Source organism: Rutilus rutilus (genome assembly GCF_951802725.1).
Source record: "Rutilus rutilus genome assembly, chromosome: 24".
NCBI classification, from domain to species: Eukaryota; Metazoa; Chordata; class Actinopteri; order Cypriniformes; family Leuciscidae; genus Rutilus; species Rutilus rutilus.
In genome coordinates this window covers 12751678-12758989 of record NC_140228.1, presented here as the reverse complement: position 1 = coordinate 12758989, position 7312 = coordinate 12751678, and positions in this window count along the sequence as shown.

Below are 7312 nucleotides of genomic sequence, written 5' to 3'. Positions count from 1 at the left end.
GTCTTTGCTTACGCCGGCAAGCAGCAGCACAGCCTTTCTTTCTCCCCGTACAGTTTCTAAATCACCGACTTGACTATTTGTCAACCTCAGTACGACATGCTGTGGTTTAAAAAAAAATTCATGCAGTCTAATTTATGCTAATATTCTGCCTATTTAAGTACCAGTAACTGGCTGTTGGAGCTAAAGAGAGAAAGCTGGAGGAGGGAGCGGTTTGTCTGCATTCTCCAGGTTTAGATGATCAAAGCGTATAATGATCAGGCCACGACCGAGCCAAAACCACATGGAGCGATCTGTGTTTACGTTCCTGTTGATGTAGCATTGCTGGGTGGTTCAAACCGTCGAAAGCAGCCAAGCTTTGGTTTTGTGTGCACTGAATTGATCTAGTTCTGAGAAAGAAAAAAAACCTATTTAATGCAATGTTTCGCAATACAGGTCTTTACTTTCGTTTAAATTGTAATATGGCCTTCTTTTTTAATTGGGACTGACTCATGACATACAATTTCATGTTGACGGAACAAGGTCCTTTTGCATTGTACACATAAGAGGAGCTGAAGCTTCACTGCAAAAGCAGGCTCAAGTGGTGTGTTATACAGAAAATAGAGTGATGGAAAGGACTTTGTCAACAAACATCCATGAGTCATTGAGTACCATAAGAGATTTGATGGCCACTGAATCTAATGTGCGTGAGCAAGTAAACAACATTAAATTCCCAACGGTAATTGATTTTTAATACATTACCATTATTTAATGTTGCTTCATAAAAGCCTATTTTGCAAAATACCGAAAGGTTTATAGCGTATTTGCAACATGTTTTTCTGCTGTGTTTGACAAGCTAAGTACGGCAAGCTCAGCACTGAAACAACTTATATGTGCACAATACGAACGCTGTAATTAATGTGTTGCTTATATGTTGTGTATATTTGCATTGTGAAAACAAGCCTAAAATGTGCAATAAGTTTAGCATATTTAGACTTAATCTGCCTGTTTTAACATGTAGTTTTTAGTAATTAAAATTACTAAACTAAAATTAAAAATGTTGCCTTGGCATATTCAAATAAATAAAAATTAAATATTATTTGACAAAAAAAGTACAAGTACAAAAAATAAAAAATAAATAAATAAAAGCTCATTTAAACTATTTAAAAAAAAAACAATTATAGTAAATAAATAACACCGCCTAAAGTTTATGGGATGGTAAATCGAATATAACTGAGATAAAAGCAGAACATCTAAAAAAAAAATCTTTCAAAGATCATGAAACTCACAAACTTTGGTAAATCAGGAGACTACATTTTCCTTAGAAAAATACTCATTGTAGCAACTTGTTACCTTGTAGACTTGATAAAACAATTCTGTTTTTCCTGTAAATTGTGTGCCAGCCAGTCAGCGCAGAACTGCTGATTTCGGCTAGTGGTTTCTATGTTTGCACGCAGTATGGATCTGTGTATGGCTTGCCCTTGGGTATCCCATCTAAGGCAGAGACAGTTGGTTGAAACATCTTTGAACACATGCTTGCTGAAAAATAGACATAATGACACTCCATTTACTTCTTTAATATGTTAAATGATCTGCCTGCCTTAAACTAAACCCCACCTAACACTGGCAATATAAGTCTTCCCAAATTGAACTTCCCAAACAGACCCTCAATCTGAAAGTTATTTGATTTAAACGCTTTTAGCTCAGACCTCTAAATCACATTCCCTAAATATTGAGGTAATAAAGAAGATGTCATCTGACTTTTCCTATAGAGGCCACATACACATCACATCCTCCGTACCAGCTTACAGTAAGTTGGCAAAAAGATTCCTTCTCGTTTGACGTTTCCATGCAATCAGGCTTCTGGTTTGAATCACTTCATTCCACCGCCTCTGCAACTGCACCGTGCACATGCCAAGAAAATGAAATCGACATGCAGGGGAAATGTACAGTGCGAGCAAAAATCCTGACTCAAGTTTGGTGTGGACAGCAAGGGGCTTTCCTCCTGCTCATTGTCCCTCCCTCAGGTCTATTTTCCTCTCCAACAGCATCTCATGAGCTTCATTAGAGGGTTTTACAATGAATCTGCACATTCTTGCAGCTCAAATGTATTGTACAAAAGCCGAATCAACTGTCTCCACAAAGAGACATTTGACCCCTGATTGGTGGAACTGTTGAGCCAGTGCTCCAAATAAGGTTATCCTTAACACACAACCCCTTTCAGGCCTGAGCTTAGACTGGTAACACGAGTGTATTGATTCTCAGTTCCTCCAGCAGTGCGGGAAAAGCATTATTCCAGTTCTGCTTGACTGTGCCTATAAGACAGGGGGTAAACAGGGACTCTCCTTTAGCCAGAGACCAACAGTAATGTGCTGATTAAGATGAGGGGGGGGGGGTCCCGCTAAGGCCAGACAGTGACATTTGACCACGGCCTCCATCTGAGACTAATCAATCAAGTCATTATAATGGGAATTTTCCAGCATGGTGGAAGGTTTTGGTGGTTTCCTCCTGTGAAGATGACTTTTATTATATCGCCATATACAGTAGAAAGACCGACATTATCTTCTTGAGCAAACTCTAACCACAGCTGAGTTTGATGTCAGGTTAATTATTATATGCTGAATATAGCAATTACAACAGAATTCATTATGATTTCTGTGTCACATGAATTAGGCAAATGAGCTAAAAGAGTTCAATAAAACCGATTTTATTAAAGCAAATTTAACTGTGTAGATGCTGATTTAGCACAGATTGTATTACCTTACATTATATAAGCTAAATAATACGCTTTACAAGAATGACCACATTTGTCACATCTGATTTCTGATTCATTGATTTGGTGCTCAAGTTACATTTCTTATTATTATCAAATTAGTTAAAAACGGATGCGCTGCTTAATATTTTTGTGGAAAATGTGATACATTTTTTCAGGATTCTTTGATAATTTGAAAGTTCAAAAGAACACTTATTTGAAATAGAAATCCTTTGTAACAGTATGTATTAACTGTTACTCTTAATCAGTTTAATACATTCTTAATTAATAAAGCCATTAACAAAAGTCCCCAAACTTTGTTTACGGCAGTAGATCAAAATTCTGATTAATTCAGCTAAATTGCATTAATACAGCCTTATTCGGGTTCACATCTTGTGCAAGTAAAGGCAGTCAGTAATGTTATCCTGTATCTCATTGAAACCCTCAGCTAAAACAATGATTGTCAATAGATTTGTATGTTCTTTATGTTATTAACAGAACATTATTTGTAATACACAATTCTGGTGGTATCTCCAGAAGTCTCATTGGTCCAAAATCCTCATATACTGTATTATGCAAAAATCAATTGCATCCTGATTAACTGTTATTGAGACGCACAATTTTTGTTTTCAGTAAGGAGAAAAAAACAAACTTAAGCTGGAATCTTGTTGCATTGCACCAGGTTAGGAAACGTAAAAATATATTAAATGTACAGCTAATAAAATGTGGCCAGTTTCACAATATTACTTTGTCGATAAAAACACAATCGTCTCTTAACCCTCCCAGAGGTAAACACTAGTTGTTCATGTTGGTTCCCTGAAAATACACCAAGCGCAAAAGTCAATAATCAAGTTTATCTCCAAGCTGATGGGTTCAAATGAGCACTTAAAGAACGTCTCTTCATTTTGTGGATTCAGTCGCCTTATTAATTCAAATCTGACTTTGAATGCCTGCGTGTAGCCAGGATAATTATTAGCAGGGGAAGATCAAAGGAAGCATATTATGGGCCTTCTTCAAATTTTTTTTTTTTTTTTTTTGCTGATGTGTGTGATGTGCCTCCACTTTGATGTTGTAAGCTGTTTCATTTAATGTAGAGAGGATAAAAATACTACACCATGTAATCTGGCATTTATCCTGGGAGAGCAGAATCCCAATATGTGACACATGTCAAGAGGCAGAAAAAAAGGAACAAGAGGGGAAAGAACTTAAAAAGAATGAGTGTGTTTCTACCCAAAGAACTGACCCCCCCCCCCCCCCCCCATCTTTGAACACATCACGCATCATCAAAAACACAGTGCTTTTAAAAGCAGGGGGATTCAGCTTTTCATTAAAATTATAAATAAGCAAATGCTCTTCTGACCTGCTGAAGATAATAATTAGACTGAGACGATGGGCCAGCTGCATAGCCAATATACATTTTTAGCCTTTGAAAATTAAACTACCATTTACTAGTGTGTACTAGTACAAGTTATCAATTGTAATCGATTGTATTGTATTACCTGTAACTTTTACATCTTTTTCTTAACTAATTATTAAGTTAAGTGAGTCATTATGTTCAGCGAGTCACTAAGCCATTCATTTGAACCATTCTTTAAAAAAAAACTATTCATTTATGAACGAAACAAGTGACAGGCTGCATCGGAATATGCATACTTCCCTACTTTAAAGTACACAGCAAAAACTCCAGTGTTAAATGAACTCTCCTGGGAGTTTATCTGACTCCACACTAAAGAGTGTTAAAGTGTTAAGATATGAGTTTTAAATGAACACTGAAGAGTGTTAAATTAACACCGAAGCAGTGCTGAAGTTAATGAGATAAGTGATTAATTGAGTGATGATTGGACATTATTGAAGCCACCTGATTTTAACAAGCATAATCACTGAAGGAGAAAATCTAAAATCTTTTAAGTCACCATTATGGTGGTCAGTATTTGCTTTAGTTGGGCTCTTGACCCTTAAACTATTACCATTAGATTTTGTTTGGCTGCTGTAATTGAGTTATATCTGCCAGACGAACAAAGGGAAAAGGTGATCAGATGTTGTTTATGTTTTAGAGCCTTATTTCTGACTTATATTTATGTTGATGATTACAGCGTTGATTGCTGTGATTCAACAGCTTAAGATCCATAATTTTCAATATAATCCAAAGGATTTCATAAAAGTTGTTCTGATAAAAAAATTGTAAAAAAGTTAAAACTCTTCCTTTTAGGCACACAGACATCAAGAATTAGTGTATGAATCTTAATAATGGTGACAAAAAGGATATTCAGTTAGGAAAAGGAAATTACTAAGACAACATACTGCAATGCATGATGGGAGCCATTAATGAGTTTTGATTTGTGGCACCCAGAATGCACTGCAAGATACTTTATTATTGTCACCATTGTTGAGATTCACAGGCTGATTATTGATGTATGTGTGTCTAAATAAAAGAGGGCTTTGGCTTTTTTTGTTAAAGTTTTCTATCAGAACAACTTATAAGAAATCCTTTAGATTACATTGAAAATGCTGATAATCTTATGCTTTACAAACACAGTGCTGATGTAATCAATAAAGTAAATCTAACTCAGATATTAGGCTTTCAGGCCAAATAATGATTGTCAAAACATAACAAACACCACCTGATAATCTTTTCTATTTGATCATCTGGCATCATAACTCAATTAAAACAGACAACAACAAAAAAATTCTAAAGTCATAAATGTAAGGGGCATGAGCTCATCTAAAGCAAACACTGATCACCACAATGGTGACTTAAAAATAGTGATTTTTCTCTTTCAGAAATTCTGCTTGATAACATCAGATGTTTTCAATAATGGTAAGTCATCATTCAATTAATCACTTAATTATCTCATTAACTTTAACACTGCTTCAGTGTTAATTTAACACTCTTGAATGTGGAGTCAGATAAGCTCCCAGGAGAGTTAATTTAACACTGGAATTTTTACTGTGTAGCTAAAAAAAAACAAAAAAAAAACAGTATGTGAAAAGAGTAGTATGTCCGAATTCACAAGATTCATAAAACAGTAGGCGAAATGCACCTGGATGACCTAGTCCAAACACCACTCAAATTCAAATTTCACGTCTTTAAAAAAATAGTAGTAGTGGTATAGAGTGTGTGCTGGGCACAGTGTGCAGTTTGCAGCAAGCTGAGTGTGTCTGTGATGAAACGAGAGAGAAAAAGGAATACAGATGAGTCCTTATATGTTGATATGAACCCCCTCTCTGACAAAAGTATTGATTTTTCTTGTGTAAAAGGAGCTAGAATGTGTGTGTTAGAGAGTATGAGTGAGTGAGAACAGAGAGAAAATTTAGAAAAATGACTCCCAATATGAATATAAATTGGGGGAAAAAGATATGTGTTAAAAACGGAGCGTTACTTATTTTGTATATATCCTAGAAAGATACATTTGTTCAATTATGAACTTGTGCATGTGTGCTCTGCAGACAGATAGAGGGATATACTGCGTGTGTATAAAGCATGTGTGTGTTAATGATATATCTTCCTTGGTCGGGCCTGTGCTTCCAATTTGGAGGCTGTCAGAGTTCAGGGTGATGGAGTGTCAGAGCTGGAAGCTTGATGCACGTGGAAAGGGCAGGTTCTATAGGGGCCCGGCAGTGCCTCTGTCATCAGACACACACACAAACACACACGCGGGGAAATGTCACGCACAAATATGCGCTCAACCCCACACACTGTCAGGGCACAGCGCGTGCACGCAGAGGGGCCCACACGCGCATGACCCCCTCCCTCCGTTTCATGTATTTCACACATGTCTGAAACGAGAAGGCGTAGAGCATCAGAAATGACTGGGAATTATTATCCGCCAAACCTTCCACGAAATAGAATAAAACAGCAGCAGCGGCCCAGCTAGAGCTGAATTCAAACCGTCAGAAGCGGCTCTGTGTACCTGCTCAACCACCATGAGGAGCCTCATTAACAACATGCAAAGTGAACTCATTCAGAGGCTGAGGAGACGAACCCAGCTGTCACTGAAGATGACTGCTTTAATTGTCTAGGGAGGGGGACGGCGAAGGGGAATGAAAACGGAATGAAGTGTTGTTCGCTAATTGAAAGATTTCTCCTCATATTCCAGGTTCCTCGTGACAGATGCCCGAGGAGCCATTGAGGGAGCCGATTTCATTGTGAGCTGATGAAAGAGACAGACCTTGGCCTCCCAGAAGGAATTCTACTCCGGCGTCCTCTGAGGGGACTTGAAGAGGGGTTTTACCACACAGGTGTGTGACAGCCCATCAGAAACACAGCGCATATGTTAACCGTATACATACAAATACACAAATGAGAGACACAACTGGCAAAGGACGGACTTGCACTGGGCATCTGTGGCGCTTTGATCGCTCTGCCTGGGAAAAGTGTGGGAGATGTTTGGAGCATCTTAAGGGTTCCTCAAAACACAGTTGTGTTCGGATACTATGAACACAACTGTGGTTGTGTTTTTCTGAAGTCTCAGAGTAAAAGTGCTACTCTGAACTTCGGGAGCATCCTTTTTGTTTTTCATACCGTGATGGCCCTTATCATAAAGTACTGTGGTGGTGCAGTTATGATGTCAGATGTTATGCAAA